Genomic DNA, 23,617 nt, shown 5'->3' on the forward strand with positions numbered 1-23,617 from the left:
AACCAGTATCAAACCTCAAATTGGCACCAAGACGGGTTCAAAACAGATACCATCCATTTCAAACAAATTCCAAACGAGATCACCAAACAAGTTCAAATAGAGCTCAAACTTAAAAAGCAATCTCAACATCAGTCGAGCTTGAAAAATCGATTGACTTTCCATCTTGAAACCTGCACCAAAAATTAGGGTTAGGTTCCTTCCATGAGGTCGTAGCCGAGCACAGCATGGTCCATCAGCTCTTGGACAAACAGTGTTTCTTTGGCACAATGGTAGTCCCAAGAGATAGCAATCACACCGAACCTCCAAGGTCATCTGCTCGTGAAGAGACATCTACTGAGAGATGTCGAGAAATTTCAAGTTATAAACTGTTAGGGTTTCCATGGCAAGCATTTCAGGATACCCCACTCTGCCAGAAGTTGCATTCTAAAGGAAGATGTCAGAAACCATACAACTTCGGACAAAATTTTTCTTGAAAGCTTGCCAAGTCCTTGGAGTGTGTTGCTTGGTAGCTGTAGACATCAACATCTGCATGGCATTGCTTCTGAGAAAAACAGTGACTTGAAACAAATCGGGGATTCTTCTTTTGCAAGTGATCTTAATGGCTTATGCCCTGTAAGACATAAGCAGAGAAGACGGGAGCGCGCCCGATGCGCGATGAAGTAAGGGTGGGAGTGGCTAATGAGTCCGCTCTGTCTGCTCTTTTGTAGGACCGGTATGCTTTCAAAAAAGCACACGCCTGATGCTCTGATACCACTGTCACAAGACGGGCACCACGTGCCAATAGAAAAGAACAGACTGAACAAACTTTTAGCACTTCAATTACAACTGAACTGAAAGAGAGAGATGACACGCAACACGGAGTGGAGGAATTCCACCCCAGCGAGTATTGGCCCCAAACCTTGGCACCCCTTTCGGTATTTCTTTATATTGCATCAACACAGTACAAGCCGATACTCCAGACTCTGGACCTTCGCTAGGAAGCATGTCAGAGAATAAGCCCTAGCCTCATATTTAAAGACCCTTGGCTTGAAAAACAGTTATAGTAAAAAGCCTTTAAAACGCAAAAGCTTCTGGTTCAAAAGCAAAGCCAAAAAGCTGCCATCGCAATTTACGAAAATCCGTACAGCCTGCCACATCATCATCCAGCGCAAAACGCGGAAATCCGTACAGCTTGCCACGTCATCATGTCAAGCGTAATTTTCGGAATCTGTCTGCTGCCCTTAGGGTTAGGATTAGGGTTTTTGAAGTTAGGGTTTCTAGAATTAGGGTTTGCAGATTTTAGGGTTAGGGTTTCCAGCATCACTGTTTCAACAGTTAGGGTTTCTGGTGGAAATTAGGGTTTAGGCCCCTCGGCCACATCTGTAAGTTGACTCCATTCTTTGGGCTTTGACACGTCAGCAGTTTGTTACACAGATGCTTGGATCAGAGGGGTGTCAGCTTTGTACAGACGGGCACACAATCAAATTTTTGTCAGGAGGTAGAGGTGATCGTTTCATGCTCACACGTTCGGTGAGACAAGGCTGCCCTCTTGCCCCCTTCTTCTTTCTGTTCTATGCTGAGGCAATGAGCAGGTTTTTGGTTTCACAGCACGTTGGTTTACGTGGCTTAGCGCTCCCAATTCAGGGAGATGAGCTAATGAACGTTGAGTTTGCAGACGACTCAGCCTTGTACTTGGATGGCTAGGAGGCCAACCTTCAAAGGTGTGAGCAGGCTCTTGAGACCTTTTATTGCGCATCAGGCGCACTAATCAATTGGAGAAAGACAGTGGCTTTCTCGGTTAATAGTGCTCCTTGGATGCCAGGCGAGGGAGAGTTGTCCATTGGCACGAGTACAGTGGGATCCTAGAGAGTGGCTTTGGAGGGACCCTTTCTCCTCAGCAGACCATCCAGGTGTCCCTTTGTTTCAGTACACTGTTCGACTGGGACGTCACATACTAGCAGCGCAGAGAGAGGCTCGTCCTAGGCGAGTCACTTTGTTCCAGTGGCTGGTTGCACACCGAGCTCCAACACTCGGGAGCTGGCTTATACATAGTGGTCTCTCGGCCGCATGTGCAGCTTATGACCATCTTGTAGAGAGTCAGTGTCACTATCTTTGGGACTGTCGTTGGCACAGCAGGTGTGGCTTCATGTTCTTCGACTGATGCCAACTCTTCCACAGCTCGGCAGTACACTTGGGGGGCAACTGCTTGGTCTACTCTCACAAGCTCGGCACTTCACTTTGAGCTATCCTCCACCAGCAGAATGGTAATGATGCAGGGGGAGTCGACCTACACTCCAACTTGCTACAGAGCTTACTCCACAGGAGTGGTGCAGTGAGAGAGAGGAGTGTTGGGTGCTCATCGCGGCCTGACACTCTAGTTCATCTGGCGGGCCCGCTGCTTCCGCATCTTCGAGGCTCGCCCTGTACCACCAGCTGAGACTGTTCAGGATCTTTGGCTAGAGCTGATCCATACTCTCAGAGGATAGTTCGAGAGACTCCATGGCAGCTCCGACCGCATGCGGGAGCGCAGACAGGCTTTCCTCGGACTCTGGCGTCTTGGGCCTTTTTTCACCATGGTCCAGGGTGTGCTCAGATGGCACTACCGTCCACCTGTGTGGCTTTTCCCTCCTCCCATCTCTTGATTTAGCCTCATTGTACATATGATGTTTTTTCATTTGGGAGAGTCTGCCCATCGTGATTGTTGTACCCTCTCTGGTAGAGCTGGTTGTAGCCCTATGGGCAGTTTCATTAACTAATAGAAGGACCTTTTTCTCAGAAAAAAAAAAGAAGATACATTTTTTGATCATGTGCTCTAATTTGCGAAACACGGGTACGGCAGCTACAGCCTGTGATCCTTGTCCTAGTCAAGGACGCATTAAGTTGTGCATTTCCGCCTTCCTTCCCAAAGAATTCTAAGCCACATTTTTTTAACATGTGCTCTAATTTGCCAAATAAGGGTACAGGTGCGGCTTGTGATCCCACTCAAGGACGCATTAACTTATGTCTCACGTCTTAAGTTGTGCATGTCTCATATCTCATATCTCCGTATAGTCCCTCATCTTATATGTCTTAATGAAAACTAGTGGGCATTGTCCGTCTATGACATGCTTCCGAGCCCTATCTCCCCCCCCCACACACACACACACATACACTTTTCTTTCATAAAAGTAATGTCGGATTGAATTACTAATGGGAAACCTCAAAATGAGGAAAACCCATAGAAAACATTACATGAGGGAAATCAGAAACAGTCAAAGTAGAGCTCATAGTGAAGGGAGGAGAGCTCTTCTAAGTCATGGGCAAATTTAAGAGATTGACGAGAGATGTTTTAAAGAGGAATACATAGTCCACCTGAACCTGCTGAAATATGAAAAGAGTACGTGCTCTCCAAACAGTCTAGAGCACCCAAAATCAAACCCAAGCAAAAAAGTATGCATACAGCCAAAGCAATGGCGGAAGCACTAGCAAAATTATCAACCAAAAGATATCCCAGGGAAACGAGTGCGAAGACATGCAGAGATGTAATCAACAAACCAATGCGTATGAGAGCAATACTACAATAAATGCAGGATCATGACAAAGCAATTCTTCGGGCATAATTTTGCCAGTTGGGAGAACTCCAATGATACATCTCCGCATGAACAATCGCTCTTTCAGGGGAAGTTTAGCATGCCACACGTTCATGACCTTAATGTGCTCTGCCATGCAGTACTTTTATTTATATGCCATACTGATCCGCTATCCAAGAGGATGATTGCAAATGGTAATATACCTTCTTCGCAGATAAAAAAGCCATAGAGGAACCGTCATAATGCCAACCACAAAGTTAATCCTCAACAAAGAGTGGTAGAATGGGAGACAAGATCGCAAATAATCTGCCATGTGTGTCTATAATGCATACCACGACCAAAAGAAAGTCACCTGTTAAAATGATAGTACATGCCCATCAGCCTCAACAACATCTGATATCTAAGTAATTCCTTTTTGTACAATACATACAGGAGAATCGCAGGAAGAGGACATCACAAAGTGGTGCCCATTGGCACATCTGCATCCATGCCAACAGCCAGCAAAGGAGAATCAAAATGCATTTCTTTTTTTTTTCCCCCAAGAAAAAGATTCTTCTATTAGTTAATGAAACTTTCCATAGGGCTACAACCACCTCTACAAGAGAGGGCTACAACAATCATGAGGGGGGAACTCTCCCAATGAAAAAACAGCATATGTACAATGAGGCTAAATCAAGAGATAGGAGCAGGGAAAAGCCACACAGGTATACGGTAGTGTCACAACTCTGGGACGTGGCATCCGAACACACACACACTCGCGTGTAGGGAGGGGGAGGGGGCAACTCCCGGAAACTGCGGCTGCAGGCTGACCTGACATTGCTGATGTGGCTGGCTGGACTGACACGTGGCTCACCTGCGATTGCTGACGTGGCTGGCTGGACTGTCTGAAGCAGCAGCAGCGTAGGGAAATCAGTACGGCAGCCCCACAAGCGGAAGTTCAGGGCTGAGTCTCTACGCAAGCTTTTAGCCAGCTTTTGGCTGCGTGGGTTTCTACGCAAGGACTTAGGAAGAGAAGCTTTTGCTTTATTTTATTTAAGCATAAGAGAAGAGGGAGAAAGAGCCTTTGCTTTATTTTTATGAGGCTTTTAAAAATACTCAAAGCTTTTGATTTTTACCAGCTTTTGGGGCTCTGCATTTGGCATCCCTTGTACTCTTTAAATAAGTGGGTAGGCCATTCACAACTAAGAGTATCTGGACGCAGAGTCTGAGTGTGAGCGCCTGCCAGCACTCCTGTACTTTGAACACACAGATTAATACAAAAAGAAATACCCAAAGGGGCGCCAATCTTTGGGGCCAATATCTCTAGGCACGGAACTCCGCAAGGGCCAGTGTCGAATCAATTGTGAATTGTGAACTGTTTGAAGTGATTATTTGTAGTGTCGTGGTAGATTCTCGACTTGGAGTGTCCAAGTCTGTTACATTGGTATTAGAGCACGGCCGATTTCTCTTCTACGAAAAATCCGATCCCTAATTTTTTTTCCGCGGCACCTATGGTTTCAGGCAAAGATCAGTCAACTCCCTCAGCATCAGGAGATGCGGGAAGGGATCACAACAAAAATTCGGGCAAGGAGTACGGCCCGCCTCGGCCTACTCAGGCGGAGCGTCAGGAGATGGAGCGTCGTCAATTGATCGGCGATGCAACAAAGATGATGCTTAATTTTGCCAAGGACCCGAAATTGGCAAAATATATGAACCAGACTTCTTTTGAGGAAGTGCACAACAGTGGCAGAAGACCACAAAATCACCCCGAAAACCCGCTCTCAAGAAACCTCTTACTCCCAAGAGGTATACAGAAAAAGAATTAGAAGAGGTGGTTGATGCACGAATTGCTTAGCTTTTTGACGCGCAAAACAAAGCTAAAACGCACGACAAAAAGCAGAAGAAAAGCAATGACTTCCCGGGTTATTTGGGTCGTCACTCTACTTTTGAAAAGGCAAGAAAACAGAAGAAGCGTGTTCAATTTAAAGGAGTACCCAGTTCTTCTTCTTCTTCTTCTTCTTCTAACAGTTCTTCTAGCTCATCTGACTCGAGCGAAGAAGACAGAAAAGCCAAAAAGCGAACCAAAAAGCAACGCTTCGGAAAGGACAAGAAAAAGGCAAAGGAGTCTAAATCTCGCTCCGTGGTTGAAAGTTCTACAGAGGACTCAATTCGGACTCGGATGACAACAGCTTTTATGCAAAGAAGAAAAATTTTTACCAAGCCAACCCCAAGAGTTTAAGGAAGGTGGAATGTCAATTAAATTTGACACGTTTTCCGGTTATAGAGATGCTTCGAAGGCTTTGTCTTTTGTACAGCAGTTTGACATCGCTTTCGCGGGAGGGCGTTACTCAGAGCACTCTAAGATACGGAGAGCTGCCTCTTATTTTAAGGGAAATGCTCGAACTTGGTGGTCCACGCTTCTATTAAACAAGACTGGGCGAGTTAAATGGTTGAAATTCAAGAGGCTTTTTATTTCTTCTTGGCTGACTCGAGAGTATGAACGTGATATACAAACTGCTTGGAACCATCTTCAGATGACCAAGAAGATACAGAGGACGCTTATTACCTGAGAGTTCGAGAGCAACTGAGGAACGTTGAAGAAAAACAGGATTGGTTCCAAATTGCGTGGGTATCGATCCCAGCGCGTTGGACAAGAGTACAGAACTTTGTCGAGCTTGGAGCAAAGTGAAAGACCAAGAAGCCCTAGTCTTCTTTGATGGAGGAGCCAAGGCCAACTTCATTTCACCGGAATTGGCGGCGCGGCTCGAGATTGCTCCCGATCGGATGGGACCACTTACGGAGGCAGTTCTAGCGGCACCCAGCAGAGACGTAGCCATTACACCTGTCATTGGCAAACTTCGGTTGCATTGGCAGGGGTATTTGGGGCATGAGGACTTTTACATAATGCCTTTGGAAGGTTGTGATGTTCTCTTGGGAATTCCCTGGTACCACAAGAACAACGATGTGGTTGACTATCGGGCGAGGAAAGAGACATTGACCACAGAGAAGGACAGAACCATTGTACTTGACATTAAACTTAAGGGCGAGTCTCCCCTATTGTATCGGCTTCGGCCATTTCAAAGTTAATGAAATCCAGTCTGTTTGTTTACTCGATCTTTATGAAAGAGTTGAGTCATGAGGATAGGACAAATATGTCTAAACTTGATAAAGAACGCCAAGATTTTCTCCACTCTCATGCCAATTGCTTCTCAGAAGGCCTGCCAGGCGAGTTACCAGCCGCTCGTCCTAAAGATCATATTATTGATCTGATTCCTTGAAGCACGCCACCGAACCGGCCACCTTATTGTGTGAGCCGAGCCCAGAACGAAGAGATTATGAACCAAGTGAAAGACCTCTTGGAAAAGGGTCTGGTACTTCACCATATTGCTCTCCTGTACTGTTGGTTTTGAAGAAAGACGGATCTTGGAGAATGTGCATCGATTATAGAGCTCTCATCAAAATCACCATCAAAAACAGATTTCCGATTCCTAGGATCGATGATATACTCGACAGATTACAAGGATCCTCATGTTTTAGCGGGATTGATTTGAAGAGTGGATATCATCAAATCCGAATCGCGCCGGGAGACGTCTGCAAGACAACGTTTCGGACGACTTTTGGGTTATTTGAGTTTTTGGTGTTGCCTTTTGGCCTAACCAATGCTCCTGCGACATTTAACCGGATGATGGACAGGATTTTTCGAGAGTACAAGCTATTTGTTGGCACTTTCTTTGACGATATCATTGTTTTCTCCAAGGATGAGGCAGAACATAGAGATCATCTGCTTCAAGTCTTTCAGGCATTGTGAGATCAAAAGTTAGTGATTAATGCGAAGAAAAGTGAATTTTTCCTACCAGAGATACACTTTTTGGGACACATTGTGCCAGCAGCAAGAGTGCAAATGGATCCGGCCAAGATAGAGACTATCCGAGATTGGCCCAATTTGAAGAATGTCCATGAAGTTAGAAGCTTCCTGGGATTGTGTTCGTACTTCAAGCGGTTCATTCGGAAGTTTGCAGAGGTTGCTTCCCCTTTGCATATCTTGACACAGAAAGGAGTCCCTTTCTCGTGGAGACCCACAGAGGTGACTGCCTTCCAGACATTGAAAGAAAAATTGACTAGGGGACCAGTTTTGACTTTGCCTAACTTGCAGAAGTCATTTGAAGTACATTGTGATGCTTGTGATCGTAGTCTAGGTGCGGTCTTAATGCAAGAAGTCCATGTCATTGCTTATGAGAGCCGATTGTTCTCAAGGCCGGTATTGACAACACACGTTTATGAGAAAGAGCTTTTGGCGGTTATCCATGCTCTTACTCAGTGGCGACACTACCTATTCGGAGCGGATTTTACTGTCTTTCTCAGACCATCAGAGTTTACGCTACTTCTTGTCACAAAAGCAGCTATCGGAAAAGCAGATGCGATGGGCGAACATCTTGTTACAGTTTCACTTCCAGATTGTCCATGTTCAGGGACAGAAGAATTTGATGGCAGATGCTTTGTCTCGGAAGCAGTTGGTTCTGGCTATTTCCGCGATTCACCATAGGAGCTTCGAGAATATGGTCATTCAGTATGCCACGCATACAGATTTTACAGACGTTTTCACACGAATACGGGATGGGGAGACAGTAGCGGGATATTCCATTCGGGATGGCTACTTGATGAGAAAACCATGTTGTGCGTTACACAGCCATTGATGGAAAAGGGTATGATTGAATGCCACTGTCCGCCTTTTACGGGTCACCGCGGCATTGCTACCACCATGAAAGGGGTAGAGATACTTCTTTTGGCCGAGACTCAAGAAGGATGTGGACGAGTTTGTGCGCAGTTGCTTGGTATGCCAGAAGGTCAAGTTTGACAGGCATAAAGCACAGGGATTGTTACAGCCTTTGCCCATACCCACCCGCCCCTGGGAAAGTATTGCAATGGATATCATTTTTGATCTCCCGAGAACACAGAGTGGTTACGATGGTATCTGGATTGTTATTGACAGATTAAGCAAGCAGGCTCATTTCATTCCACTGAAGAAAATAGTCAAGCCGGATCACTTAGCGAGGTTGTTTGTGGCCCAGATTTTCAGATTACATGGCATGCCTGAGACGATTGTCTCCGGCAGGGACCCCAGATTTACGAGTTTGTTTTGGAAGGCAATTTGGGAGAACATTGGCACACCGTTGCAGTTCTTGTCATCTTTCCACCCGCAAACTGACGGGCAATCTGAGATTGCCAATTCAGTGGTTTTAGTTTATTTAAGTCTTATATCTCGGATCAGAAGACTCAACGGGAAAAGTATCTACCTTTGGTGGAATTTGCCCACAACAACACGATACACTCTTCGACGGGGAAGGCGCCATTTGAGATTATTGAAGGTGCTGCAAAGGTTCCACCCTTCGTAAGCACGAAAGATAAGAATTTTGAAGCTGATGAGTATACACGCGACTTAGACACGGCTTTTGCCAAGGTCCGCGAGGCTTATTGAAGGAGGATGACTCGGTGCTCATACGTTTTGAGAAGGCACACCTGAGAAAGAAGAAGAGAAAGGAGAGGCTTTTTCCAAAGCTTAGTATGCGATACTACGGACCTTTCCAGATCTCCGAAAAGATCAATGATGTCTACTTCCAACTGAAACTGCCAGACACTTGGAGGATTCACAATGCATTTCATGTGAGTCTTTTGAAACCTTTTAAAGATCATGTGCCCGAAGATGGGAAGCCCGATGAGCAACCCAAAGTGGAGGAAAATGAGGAGATCCTTGTTCCTGAACAGATTTTGGCACATAAGGACAGAAAGAATAAGGGTAAAGTACGAAGGCGGTTCTTGGTTAAGTTCAAGAAGTATCCTGCATTGGATGCAAAGTGGATAGAGGAGGAGGACCTAGCACATACTCCTCAGATTATGAACCTTTACCTTAAAGCTTTTGGTTTAGCATAGTCTATTCCAAATGGAACCCCGAATTCAGCTTGGCCGGAGATCTGGTGCAGTGGGTTGCACAAAAGGGGAGTTACTTCGCTCCTTTGTCAACAGATGCCTTGATTTTTAGAATACTAGAGTCACTGATGTCTCTTTGAGCTTCAAGGATACTGAGAGCTGATAGTATTCTGTTGTATGACTTTATGAAATGGAATTCTAGAAAAATTTGAAACTGATTTGTTCTTGACTTGTTTTTAAGTGCAGGAACTGATAGACGAAATGACTGCAGCATTTTGGTCTAAATGATCTCGAATAGACATGGTTGCAATAGGGGTTAGTCAATCGGGCATCTATGACGTCCTGAGTGGATCTAGATGCGATTGCTAACTGCATTGCTGATAAATCATGGTCTAAGATCCGAATGAATATGATTTGTCATGTGATGTCCTGTGATGTCCTATGATGTCGTGTGATGTGATTGTCGATTGGTACATGTGCTAGATGTGTGTTCCTAGTGCGTAGGTACTAACAGTCCGTGTCTGCTAAGACAGTTTATGGCTTCTCTCTGTTTTGCAGGCGTAATCGAGGGCGATTACAATGCTTTCAAGCAGCGGGCCCGCCAGATGAACCAGGGTGTCAGGCCGCAGATGAGCTCCCAACACTCCTCTCTCTCACTGCACCACTCTTGTGCAGTAAGCTCCGTAGCAAGCTGGAGTGTAGGTCGCCCCCCCCCCCCTGCATCACTATCATCCTGCTGGTGGAGGATAGCTCAAACTGAAGTGCCAAGCCCGTGAGTGGACCAAGCAGTTGCCCCCCAAGTGTACTGCCGAGCTGTGGAAAGAGCTAGCATCAGCCGAAGAACATGAAGCCAAACCTGCTGTGCCAAAGGACAATCCCAAAGACAGTGGCATTGACTCTCCACAAGATGGTCACAAGCTGCGCATGCTGCCGAGAGACCACTATGTACAAGCCAGCTTCCAACTGTTGTAGCTCGATGTGCAACCAGCCACTGGAACAAAGTGACTCGCCTTGGTTGTCTGGAGTCCCACAACCTCTCCCAAAAAGGTGACCCAAACTCAGCTGTGAGACCCTCCGCCTGCCAATGAGGTGTTGCAACAGGACAAGCCTCTCTCCGTGCTGCTAGTATGTGACGTCCCAGTCGAACAGTGTACTGAAAGAAAGGGACACCTGGATGGTCTGCTGAGGAGAAAGGGTCCTTCCAAAACCACTCTCTAGAATACCACTGCACTCGTACCACTGGACAGCTCTCCCAAGCCCTTAGCATCCAGTGGCCAATCTCAAGAGCTGTTGGGTCAATATCTATGACACAAGTCCTCCCGGAGATGCCCATCACTCAGGTCCTCTAAAAACAGCACTCTTCCACCTGTGGGGCCTCTACTGAAACTCCGTGTCAGCGTCCCTCACCCTGTAGCTCGAAAAACAGGGAGGGTACAGTCTCTGAGCAAGCCCGAACTGAGATAAGAACCTACAGTCGCGTGAAGGCCCCCATCCATCTGGGCGCTGCTGACTTGAGAGGTGTGAGCCACTCAGCTGGTACTGCCTCTGAGATGTCTTGACACATGCTCTGCACCCCTCATGCCCTATAGCTGGATGCCTTGAAGCTCCTCTGACAAGCCTGAGAATTGTAGCCAGTCACCTAAAGTGCGTGTTGGACACTCTGCCATGGGACCCAAGGAAACATGAGACCTACTACTAACCAAGTGGCCTCTCTGAGTGCTAGCCATGGGGTTCCAAACAAGGGGCTTTCTCAGGCGCTCCTCCGTGTAAGTAGGCTAGCGCTGTTGCTCCCAGGATCGGAGCAGACTCATAGCCAAGCGGTCCTTCAGTCTCCTGCTCAAGCCAACTCTGTGCATCTCTGTGAAAATCCATCTGGTCAAGGGTCACCATGGGCCTCCAGCCTGAAGTACTCTAGCACTAAGCCACTAAAGCAAAAACTCCCTCCAGGGCTCCTTCCCTGGAAGAAGTCCTCTGACGATAAACTTCCCTAGAAGGGCTCTGCTCTGTTGTGCTCGGTCTATGATCCCCAACCCTCCATGAGAACAAGGAAGAATGATGACCTGCCATGCCACTCTAGCCTGGGCTATCTCAGTGTCACGCCCTGACCAAAAGAAAGTTCCTGATCAACCTCTCTACCTGGATGATACAAGAACTCGAAAAGATCCAACAAGAAGTGATGTACCACAGAGTAGCCAACAACAACTGGTTGGCCACTACAACTTTGTCTGCAAGAGAAAGTCGTACGGAGCTCCAATGTAACAACTTCCTCCTGATGGACAGGAGGAGGGGAGCAATCTGCTACTCGAGAGACAAGTCCAAGCCAACCTGACAGCCCAAGTATCGAACTGCACTCCCTGGGGGAATCCATCTGAAACCCTCACTTGGGATCCAATCAAGCGTAGGAGCACTACCAAGAAAGCCATTGTCTTTCTCCAGTTGATCAGTGCGCCCCTCATGCACAAAAAAAGGTCTCCAGAGCCTACTCATACCTATGAAGGTTGGCCTCCTAGCCCTCCAAGTACAAGGCTGAGTCGTCTGTAAACTTAGCATCTAGTAGCTCATCTCCCCGAATAGGGAGCGCTAAGCCACGTAAACCAACCTGCTGTGAAACCAAAAACGTGCTCATCGCCTCAGCATAGAACAAAAAGAGGAAGGGGGCAAGAGGGCACCCCTGTCTAACCGAACGTGTGAGCATGAAACGATCACCTCTACCTCCTGACAAAAGTAACTAACTGTGTGCTCGTCTGTACAGAGCTAACACACCTTTGATCCAAGCATCTGAGAAGCCCATCCTGCGAAGAGTGCCCTCCAAAAGTCCCAGTCAACTCTATTGTAGACCTTCTCAAAATCGAGAAGAAGAATCACCAAATCCTCACCATGGAGCCGCGCGAGGGCAAAAGCCTCCCAAAAAGTAAAGATGTTGTCAAGGATACTACGCTCCTTGACAAAACAAGTATGTGTCCCATGTATAATGCTCTCTAGAAGTGGCTGAATCCTCAAACTCAGAGCCTTGGCAAGAATTTTGTAGGATGAGTTAAGGATGGTGATAACTGTGTGCCCGTTTGTACACAGATGACACACCGTTTATCCAAGCATCTAAGAAGCCCATTTTTCATAGAGTGCCCTCTAAAAAGTCCCAGTCAACTCTATCGTAGGCCTTATCAAAATCGAGAAGAAGAATCACCAGATCCTCACCATGGCGCCGCGCGAGGGCAGAAGCCTCCCAAAATGAAAAGATGTTGTCAAGGATACTACGCTCCTTGACAAAACCTGTCTGTGTCCCATGTATAATAGTCTCTAGAAGTGGCTGAATCCTCAAACTCGGAGCCTTGGCAAGAATTTTGTATGATGAGTTGAGGATGGTGATGGGCCGCCACTGTCGAATCTCATCCAAGGAGCCACCTCCTTGGGAATGAGGTAAATCAGGCCCTCACTCATGCTGTCAGGCATCTCTCCTGTGTGCAGGATGTACTGAAAAGCGCTGCAAAGATCTGAGCCAAGCAAGTCCCAGTACTCCAAGAAAAAGCTCAAAGTCGAACCATCCTCACCTTGACAACTACCACGGGGAAGTGCTCTAAGGGCAGCGTGTAGCTCCTCTAGCTGAAGAGGCAGCTCAAGCCTCTGGCACATCTCTTCTATCACAAGACAAGGCATCTGTGCCACACCTGCTCTCTACATACATCCTGACCCTCTGACTCAGGCTCTGCAGACAATAGATCACGGTAAAAGTCAGTAGCAACTGTACGCATGTCCTCTGGCTTTGAAGCAACTGACCCGTCAGGCCTCCTCAACTATCTGAGCTTGGCATGCGTATGTCGGGGTCCCACTGTCTCAAAGAAAGCGCCTGTCACTCAGTCACCCACCTGGGTCCACTAAGATCCCTGTCGACGGAAAGCAAACTCATGGCGCCTCTCCTCTGTGCTAACGAGCTCCTGGCGGGCCGACTGAACTGCTCCTCCAACCAAGGACTGTCTGGATGCTGCTCCTACATCCTCTGCAAGGAAGCAACACCCCGTCGGAGACGCTGCTCCTCCTCTCTCTCTGCAGTCAGACGAGTCGAAGACTCCTGAAGAAAGAGCCGACTAAGCTGAGCAAGTCTCGAGGCCACTCTGTTAGCGCATGAGAATTTGTCTAAGCTCTCTGTCCAAAGAGCCACCATTCGCTCTCTGAGCGTAGAGTCCAGCAAGACCCTCTCAGGGATGCGTAGCATCGTGCTTCGCATCCTCTGCCTATCTGTAACTATGAGGATCACTGGTGCATGGTCCGAAAAGGAAGTCCCAGCCAGAATGCAAACTGTCCCACCCAAGTCACAGAAGTGGTCACTAGTGTAGAAGCGATCTATTCGAGATAGATTCACTCCTCCCACGCTGCAGTCCGAACAAGAAAAGGCCAGGCTGTCTGGGAGCCTCACAAAGCTAGAATGCTACCACACATCTAAAACCCGCAGTCATACAAAGCCTCTCCCAAGCTGCCAACTCAACTCCATGCACAACAGTATGGCTACCTCCAATCCAGTCAGAGGGGTCCTCCAACATATTGAAGTCACCCCCAATGCACCATTTCTCTGCTTGTGGTAGAGACTGAACAATCTGAGACCAAAACTCTACAAGTGCATTCGACACATTGGGTGCATAGATGTTCAAGAAGCCTACGAGGCAACCCTGAACCTGCATAGTGATCCACTGAGCCCTGCCTGGCACAATGATCCTTTGCCCACAATGACCTGCTGCTGCAAAGAATCCACAATAGTCATACATACCCCTCCTTGAATGCCTCCAGGTCCAAATGCAGCTCACCTAAAAAGTCTCATATCGTCCACACAAAAGCTAACCATAACGTCTAATGCGGCTCTGACACAGATGATGCTCCTGTAGCATAAGAAGGCCAATCTCTCCTCCCACAATGCATGGCTGAAGCTTCTGACGCAGTCGGCCCCTCTGACGCTGAAACTTGGGCCTACCTAATCCTTGCACGTTCCATGAGACGACCCTCGTGGGAAGCAAGAGAGAACTGATGCTGCCCCCTAGGACGGTTGCGGGGATGGAGCGGGAGGGGATGTGGGAGCAGGGGGGCTCGAGGGAGAAGGGGGAGAGGGGGGGCCAAGGGGAGTGGCAGGGGGAGGAGAGCGAGATGGCTAGGCAGATGGAGAGGGTGGAGGGAGAGGGACGAAAGAGGGGAACTCGGGGGGAGGAGGGGCTATTGAGGGTGAGGCTGAGGTGGAGACTAGAACAGGGACCTCGTCCTGCTGGAGCGAATCGAATTGGTTCCCTGTGGGAACTTACTGCTGCTGGGTAGGAGCCTGGGGACCACTCTGAGTGCCAGGCTGGCATGGTGGCCCCTGCAACCGTCGACCACAAACCTGCTACCAACCCTCCTCCGTTTGAACCCCCGGCTCGGAGGGTGGCTCTGCCAGCGTACTATGTGACTCTATTTGTTGTTGTTGGCCCACCCTTGAGGGCTGGGACTAGGCCTGAGATGTAGTTCAAAGTCTCCTCCGTGGACAGGCCTTCGTAAGATGGCGTATCTGTCGACAAATGAAACACTGATTCGGGAGGCACGACTACTCCACGCTCAGTTAGAACCAACCCCAACTCACCCAAGGAAGTAGGATGACCTTCGGGAGAGTGTGGGTGTCTCTAACCAGAACACATACTGAGGGGATGCCAGCCACCTTGGAAGCTACAGAGGCTGCAGTGCGAGGTGTCTCCAAGACACTCCCAAGCTCTGAGCCTATCCTGGACAAAAGTGGTAGGTACTCCCTCCTCCAACCAGGAAAGCAGACGGAGATGGGAAGGTCTGCCTCCTCTAACAGAACATCTGTAGCTAGATCAAAACCATGCCTCCACTGTCGAAAGTGGGCTCGAACTGCTCGGATGGCCAAGGGGCTCATCGCAATGACGTTGGACGCCATCTCAGAAGTCTCAAACTCTATCTGATAATAGCCGCGTCCGAGGAACTGAACATCCAAGATCTTGCCCACCTCTGCGAGAAGGTGGGCCTCGAGAAGATCACGCAGCTCTCCTTTCCTGGGTCTGGTGTCGAGAATCTTACAAATGACGGAAGTCGCCTGAAGGCGTTCCACCTTTCCAGCTAGGATCGCTTGCTCCGTCGGTGAGCCACCTTTCCAGCTAGGATCGCTTGCTCTGTCGGTGAGAGAGCAAGCCGAATGGTAGGCTCAGCGGGGTCGAGCGAGGGGACTTCATTGGAGTCTCTCTGTGGTGGAACTTGAGCCTACATCTGTGTCTGCTGCTGTGAAGAGAGGACAAAGAGGCGTCGACGAACGAAGATCTCCTGGACCGAGCACCTCCAAAGTGTTGTGGAGAACAGCCAAGAAAGACTGAAGAGGGCAAGGAGGTGGACTAGGGACAATCTGCAGGCAGGCGAGGCAGTGAGCAGACAGGCGGGCGAGCAAGCAGGCAGGTGGACAGGCAGTGGCAAGGCAGGCGAGTCATTGGATCGATCCCTTTAACCTCTGAGTAATCCCAAGCAACTACATCCTTATATTCCAACAACAACTGCAACAAATCCTGTAGAAATTCTCCATCCACATAAATACTGACATTGACCATTTTAGGATCATCCTCAATTCCCAGATTCAATCCCTTTTATTCATCTTATTGAACTCTTTTAAAACCACCAAACCTTTTGTTATAGATCCTCTCCACCATGTCTCTGGCATCCTTTTCTTCCTATTCAACTTCCTCTCTAGTACTAGAAGATAGACACTGATCCATTAACTTGAGTATGTCGGATTCCTGAATTTCCTGACCCAAACCAGGTTCAACAACAATCTCTTCAGGTTCCTGGTCCTTTTGCAAGATACCTACAATATCCACCTCAAAAACTGAAACCACAATCGGATTAGCGTGCACAAAGGCTTCCTTCTCATCATCCTCCACTTCCGCAACCAAATTAATAGATTGGGCAAACAATGGCCTTTCTTTGCCAGGAATATGCTTTCTCCCCAACATAGGAATAGTGATTACAAGTTTACCCTTTGGTAAGAACCACCTGATTCTCACCCCAATCTTGTTTTCCCTTGGCTAACCTGAACCAAAGTCTTCCCAACAACATTTCATAAGAAGCATCTCCTTCCTTCATCCTTAGTACTATAAAATTGACTTAAAACTGCATACCTACAATCTGAATGGAAGAGTTCCTCAAAATACCCACAGGCTGGACCCTTCTATGATCTGCCATTCTGACTTGAAAAGGTGATGGTTCTAACTTCCCTAAGCCCATTGTAAGATACACTAACTCAGGTAGAATATTGACTCCAGATCCTCCATCCAACAGTATCTCATCAAATATCCTGTCTTATAGGGTAACTTTAATAACAGGAACTACAAAATCCACATCAGAAGGATGAATTGTGTTCACACCAGGTTCCCCCATTTGCTGAGTCGGAACTTCATAGTGCTTACCCAACAGTTTATGCAACAACCTTTCTTTAAATACTAGAACTATAGAAAGCATTTGATCCAAAGATAAATGTAAAGAAGAATTAATGAGTACCTCAAACCAATCAGGTTCAGATACTTCAACCCTCTGTTGGTGTTGTCGCGGTTCATCGGAAGAATCAGGATTATCCTCCAAAACCTGATGCTGCTACTCCTTCTGAACATGCTTATTCACCCGATCTCGTACCCCTTTCTGCTACTCCGAGTCAATAGGACCCTTGACCTTAGACCTTGTTACAGCCAATATCTCAAATCTCCCACTCCAGGTGCTCTGGATTATTGCAACTAATTTTCTCCTCTTCATAATCCTCAATCTAGACTATTGAATCTGATCCAATTTCTGGTCCCTGATAGATCAGAATATCAATGTTATGTCATTAGCTTGTGCCTGAGGTTGATTCTGGAGAGGTTAAGGAGAACATGCTTGTTGGTTCTCCTGATGAAAAGGAACAACTGGAATACCTCTTTCTTCCCTATGTTTTACCCATAACGCACAACGGAGCCCAACCAAATGATTAGGATCACCATAGTAAACACAAGGCATCACCCCTTGGGGTCTTCTATGATTGTTGTCTTGGTTTCTCCCAAGTGCTATCTAATTTCCTTGACTAGGTGGTCTTCCTCTAACTAGAGCCACTTGATTACACTCAGCTGAAGCACTGCCTCGCCCAGTATTAGAAGGTGGTTTATTCCTCTGCTTTAATTTATACCAGCATTTGTATGACCATACTTCTCACAAATTTCACAAAACCTATTCTCTTTAGGAGCAATTACCGAATATCCGATACTCTTTAACTGTTGAATCAAATCAACTTCATCACCTGTCTTATCTTTCTTTTTCTTATCAGGAGTCTTTTTCTTCTTCTTCTGATCCTCATCATCAAAGGAATTGTCTGAACCAGATTCGGAAGAAGAAGTTGTACCTGAACCAGAACTAGATTCGGAATCCTTAGTTCCTCTTTTGCTAGATTTGGTCATGCCAAGCCTTTTCTCAGCTATGAATGCAGCTTGTACCAAGTCATTAAAACCACCTGCAATATCAATACTTGCCACAGCATTCTTAGTACCACTCCTTAAACCTTTTAAGAAAGCTGCGTCGTATCAAACAAGGTACCATGCTTGTAGAGGATTTTGCTCAGAAATTCAAGATGGGATGTTAGCTGGCTATTTTCTGAAAGGTTTAAGGAGTGGTATTAGGAATGTTGTGGCCAGTATTGATATTGCAGGTGGTTTTGGTACAAGCTCCATCCAAAGTTGAGAAAAGGCTTGGCATGACCAAGTCTAGCAAAAGAGGAAACAAGGATTCTGAATCTGGTTCTGGTTCAGGTACAGCTTTTTCTTCCGAATCTCATTCAGAGAATTTATCTGATGATCAGGATCAGAAGAAGAAGCAAAAGACTCCTGATAAGAAAAAGAAAGATAAAACGGGTGATGAAGTTGATTTGATTCAACAGTTAAAGAGTATTTGTGAAATTTGTAAGAATGATGGTCATACAACTGCTCAGTGTTAGTATAATCCAAAGCAAAGGAATAAACCACCTTCTAATACCGGGCGAGGTAGTACTTCAGCTGAGGCTAATCAAGTGGCTCCATTCAAAGAAAGACCACCTGGTCAGGGAAATCAGAGAGCACCTGGGAGAAACCAAGACAACAATCAAAGAAGACCCCAAGGGGTGATGCCTTGTGTTTACTATGGTGATCCTAATTATTGGGTTAGGCTCCGTTGTGCGTTATGGGTAAAACATAGAGAAGAAAGAGGTCTTCCAGTTGTTCCTTTTAATCAGGAGAACCAACAAGCAGATCCTCCACAACTTCCCCAAAATCAACCTCAGGCACAAGCTAATGACATAACATTGATATTCCGAATTATCACGGACCAAAAATTGGATCAGATTCAATAGTCCAGATTGAGGATTATGAAGAGGAGGAAATTAGTTGCAATAATCCAGAGCACCTAGAGCAGGAGATTGAGGTATTGGCTGTAACAAGGTCTAAGGTCAAGGGTCCTATTGACTAAGAGCAGCAGAAAGGGGTACGAGATCGGGTGAATAAGCATGTTCAGAAGCAACAACAGCATCAGATTTTGGAGGATAATTTTGATTCTTTCGATGAACCACGGTAACACCAACAGAGGGTTGAAGTATCTGAACCTGATTGGTTGGAGGTACTCATTAATTCTCCTTTACATTTATCTTTGGATCAGATGCTTTCTATAGTTCTAGCCTTTAAAGAAAGGTTGTTGCATAAACTGCTGGGTAAGCACTATGAAGTTCCGACTCAGCAAATGGGGGAACCTGGTGTGAACACAATTCATCCTTCTGATGTGGATTTTGTAGTTCCTGTTATTAAAGTTACCCTATAAGACAGGATATTTGATGAGATACTGTTGGATGGAGGATCTGGAGTCAATATTCTACCTGAGTTAGTGTATATTACAATGGGCTTAGGGAAGTTGGAACCGTCACCTTTTCAAGTCAAAATGGCAGATCAGAGAAGGGTCCGGCCTGTGGATATTTTGAGGAACTCTTCCATTCAAATTGCAGATATGCAGTTTTAAGTCAATTTTGTAGTACTAAGGATGAAGGAAGGAGGTGCTTCTTATGAAATGTTGTTGGGAAGGCCTTGATTCAGGTTAGCTAGGGTAAAACAAGATTGGGGTGAGAATCAGGTGGTTCTTACCAAGGGTAAACAGGTAATCACTATTCCTATGTTGGGAAGAAAGCATATTCCTGGCGAAGAAAGGCCATTGTTTGCCCAATCTATTAATTTGGCTGCGAAAGTGGAGGATGATGAGGAGAAAGCCTTTTTGCAGACTAATCTGGCTGTGGTTCCAATTTTTGAGGTGGATATTGCAGGTATCTTGCAAAAAGACTAGGAACTTGAAGAAATTGTTGTTGAACCTGTTTTGGGTCAGGAAATTCAGAGATCCGAAATACTCAAGTTAATGAATCAGAGTGTATCTTCTAGTACTAGACAGGAAGTTCAACAGGAAGAAAAGGATGCCAAAGACATGGTGGAGAAGATCTATAACAAAAGGTTTGGTGGCTCTAAAAGAGTTAAACGAGATGAATTAAAGGAATTCAATTTGGGAACTGAGGATGATCCTAAAATGGTCAATGTCAATATTTATGTGGATGGAGAATTTCTACAGGAGTTGTTGCAGTTATTGTTGAAATATAAGGATGTATTTGCTTGGGATTACTCAGATGTTAAAGGGATTGATTCAATGTTTTCTCCTTTCTGAATCTTTGTAAAAAGGGTACTCTAAGTGCATTGTAAGTAGCAAAGTGAGCCATACCATATTGGCTAAACCAACTCATGGCCTTACCTTCCAATGTAGCTGCAAATTGCTGTAATTTTATAGGAATCGGTGACATCACCTGATATCCACTAGCTTGCCATCTCGTTTCAAATTGCGCCACGTGACAATCTGCATCTTCCTTGGACTTCCTCTGAATTTTGCTGATTTAATCTGCGGATTAGGAGGTGGCTGGGCCATGGGGATAGGATTTGGGATTCTTGTAGGTCTTTGCCTGTTAGAAACCTCCAGTGGGTCAAAGTGGAGTAGTCTTCTACTTCTTGAAGGTCCTCCTGTCAACAGTAATGCCCGAACAAATTGCCTCACTACCCTTCCCTCTGTTGCGCCAGAACTCTCCGCACAAGAATTTAACAGTGGTTCTTCAAGTGGTGGATCAATTCCATCATCATCAAGAACATTATCATAATGAAATGGATCTATGTTTCTTGCTCTGGCTTGAGCCCTTGTATAATATATGCGAGAGATTCTCCTACCCCTCTCGGACATGCATCATCCCAGAAAAACATCCATAAAAGAGAAAAAGAATACCAAACAACTGCTTACGACCTCAGAAAAGAGGATATAACCCACAGGATCGCCAAATGTGTTGTGGTTCATCAACACAGAGAAAATTGAACCAAAGTACTACCCTTAACCTCACATAACTCAAGACTACATTCAGATACAGCAAAGTGATACATAGAAGAGATATGATCGAGCAAGAATGTAACTTAGAACAGAACTCAGATCCACTTTATTCATCAAGAAAGGAACTACAACCTCAACCCATTACAGTCGGATCCATACAAGCGCAGAGTGAGCTTATAAGCATGCTTCACCTGAATGTGGTTATAACAACCTCAATCTTGGAATACAACCAACTGAAATATCCGATTCACCACAATATGATTTGACCATAATCCGATCTATTACAACCCGACAAAGTATATCCGACTTACCAACAAACCACATCTGATTCACCAAATAACTGACATACTAGTGTGCATGTCAACAGTAGCGGGCAGGGCAGCCGGACAGGGGGCAGATAGCGGGCAGGGAGGCGGGGTGAGCACGTAGGGGGGGAGGGCTATGGAGAGCAAGGGGGCACGATGGCGAGCAGGGGGGCGGGGAGGGAGAACAGCAGCAGTGAGCACATTCGTTACTTCACGTACACCCTTTTATCAAAATGCATTTCTTGCCAAGGAGGGAGTTGCAAAGTTGATGAAGAGGTTGTGGTGTTAAGCACGGGATCTTTGTAAGAATGGCCCACTCTATTCCATGCTTCAACCAACGTTTTGTGATCATGCGAGCAGATGCAGAACGTCGCACCAATTTTTCCTTTTGAAGAAGGCACATAGTTTCTTGATGTAGGTGGAATTCTAGGCTTAGCCACCTTCTTAGGGGTTTGCCAACCATCATTGGAATCGACCAGTTTGGCTTTTCCTTTGGTGTCAATCTTTGTGCTGGACGATGCATTTGACAATACCTTATTTTTTGTTTTATCTTGTTGAGGATGTATGTTTCCATTGGAGTCCCATCTTTTTTTTTCCAAAAAATAGATCCTTCCATGAGTTAAGAAAACTGCCCTATGGGCTACAAACTGCCGCTGCTAGAGAGATCTACATTAGCATGTGGGGAGACTCTCCCAATGAAGAAACAAGATATGTACAAGGGTGGATAAGAAATGGAAGGGGGAAACAACCACATTGGTGGGCGGTACTGCCATCTAGGCACGCCATGAACCATAGTGAAAAGTGGTCCTGGACGCCACAATCTCAAGCTGGTCTCGTAGCGCTCCCGCATGCGGTCGGAGCTACCCTAGAGTCGCTCAAACTGGCCCCCAAGTGTATGGATCAACTCTAGCCATATGTCATGAACAGTCTCCACCTCAACGTGCTCAGGGGTAACGATGGAGCTACTCTAAGTTGATTATCTCTTCCAGTCGGCATTTTCCGAAATCTTGATCACCAAAAACCGGTTCTAATGGCAATAAAAGAGATAGAGAGGTTCACTCTTTAAAGCTCCAGCGGTGTGTAAAATTTGTTGAAGAGCGCTCCAAATAGAGAAAAAAGAAATAAGTTTTCAGGTGGACATGCCACGTCATCATTTAGCTTATCCTATAAGCATTATTAAGTAAAGAGTGATAAAACCAATCGAGCCTCAAAGATGCGAAATCAACGGGCTCTCCAGATGAACCAATATCAGGCTGCAAATGAGCTCCCAACACCACTCACTATCACTGCTCCACTACACAGGAACGAGCTCTATGGCGGGTTGCAATGTAGGCCTGCCCTCCTGTATCACTATCATCCTACCAACTGAAGCCATCTCAAAGCGTAGCGTTGGGCCCGAGAGTGCGGACCCTGTGCCCTTCTTTGCAACACTTGAAGCATGTTTTGTTACTAGAGATAACTCCAAAAGCTCCTCCCCCTGAAGTAGCATTCCTCCCTTGCTTCTTCTCCTTGGACATTAAAGAGTTGATTACATCTTGGAAATCTGGCATTGGATCCTTCTCCTCAATGATGGTCATTATCGGGTCAAAACTAGGTGGTAAGGCTGCTAGAAGAGCTGCAATCTTGTCCTCCTCTCGTACTGTATTGTTACATAAGCTAGTTGTGTGGTCATGCTTTTAAGGCGATTGACCAAGCTTGCAACATCTTTGTTATGTTCCATTTTTAATTTGTATAGAGGCGGTCAAGAGGCTAGGCAGCGAGCACAGGGCAGAGGCGCGGTTCGACGTCCGACGGCGTCACCACATGCGCACCGGAGCAACCGCTTACAGACCCACCGGGCCAGTAAAGTGAATTTGAGCGCTTATTACAAGTTCGCCCACGTTTCCCCTTGTTAAAAGGGCATCTTGAACCCACAACCCACCACATACACACTATTAATAGTGTGTTGAGCTAGACCAAGGGAACCAATGGGCTCCACGTGAGGGAAACTCCAAAATAGAGATATTTGTCCTCGGCTCTGCAGGGCTTCACCCACCAAAAACACACACACACACACACACACCTATTTTAAGCAATAAATTTGGGCATGGGGATGAGGGAGCTCCCGAGCTCTAATTGAGGTGCTTGAGAGCTCTTCGGGTAGCTTGTGAGTGTGGCTTTAAGATTATATAGCCAATGAAAAAGAAAAAGAACTCAATGAAATTAATCAAAGACGCAAAAAGTGCAAAAATCGACCATAATCAAGTGCAAGGAGCTCTTAATCAAACTCGACCTAGCTATGGAGGGTAGTGGCTCAGTGGACTTTGACCGTGAACTTACCCACACATAGCTTAGTCGTGAATTGATTAGAGGGTAGAGAAATCTAATGGAAATGCTAATGACAATTAAAGACTCCTAATCATACTAACACATAATTAAAGACTGCTAATCATACTAACACAAAAGAATGGTAAT

General features: G+C 46.2%; 1 long non-coding RNA gene across 2 annotated transcripts in view; it reads right to left on the reverse strand.

Moving 5' to 3' along the window:
- The window catches only part of LOC147424028 (uncharacterized), a 92,454-nt gene that overhangs the window by 4,041 nt on the left and 64,796 nt on the right, over window positions 1-23,617 (reverse strand). The window contains exon 5 of one of the 2 annotated variants that reach the window (XR_015186573.1): window positions 3,752-3,900. The exons of the other annotated variant lie outside the window; for it this stretch is intronic. This is a non-coding gene — a long non-coding RNA (uncharacterized LOC147424028). The remainder of the gene's footprint in view (window positions 1-3,751; window positions 3,901-23,617) is intronic. 2 annotated transcript variants of the gene reach the window in all.

Source organism: Adiantum capillus-veneris, chromosome 26 (genome assembly GCF_014529385.1).
Source record: "Adiantum capillus-veneris isolate H3 chromosome 26, ASM1452938v2, whole genome shotgun sequence".
Classification (NCBI taxonomy): Eukaryota; Viridiplantae; Streptophyta; class Polypodiopsida; order Polypodiales; family Pteridaceae; genus Adiantum; species Adiantum capillus-veneris.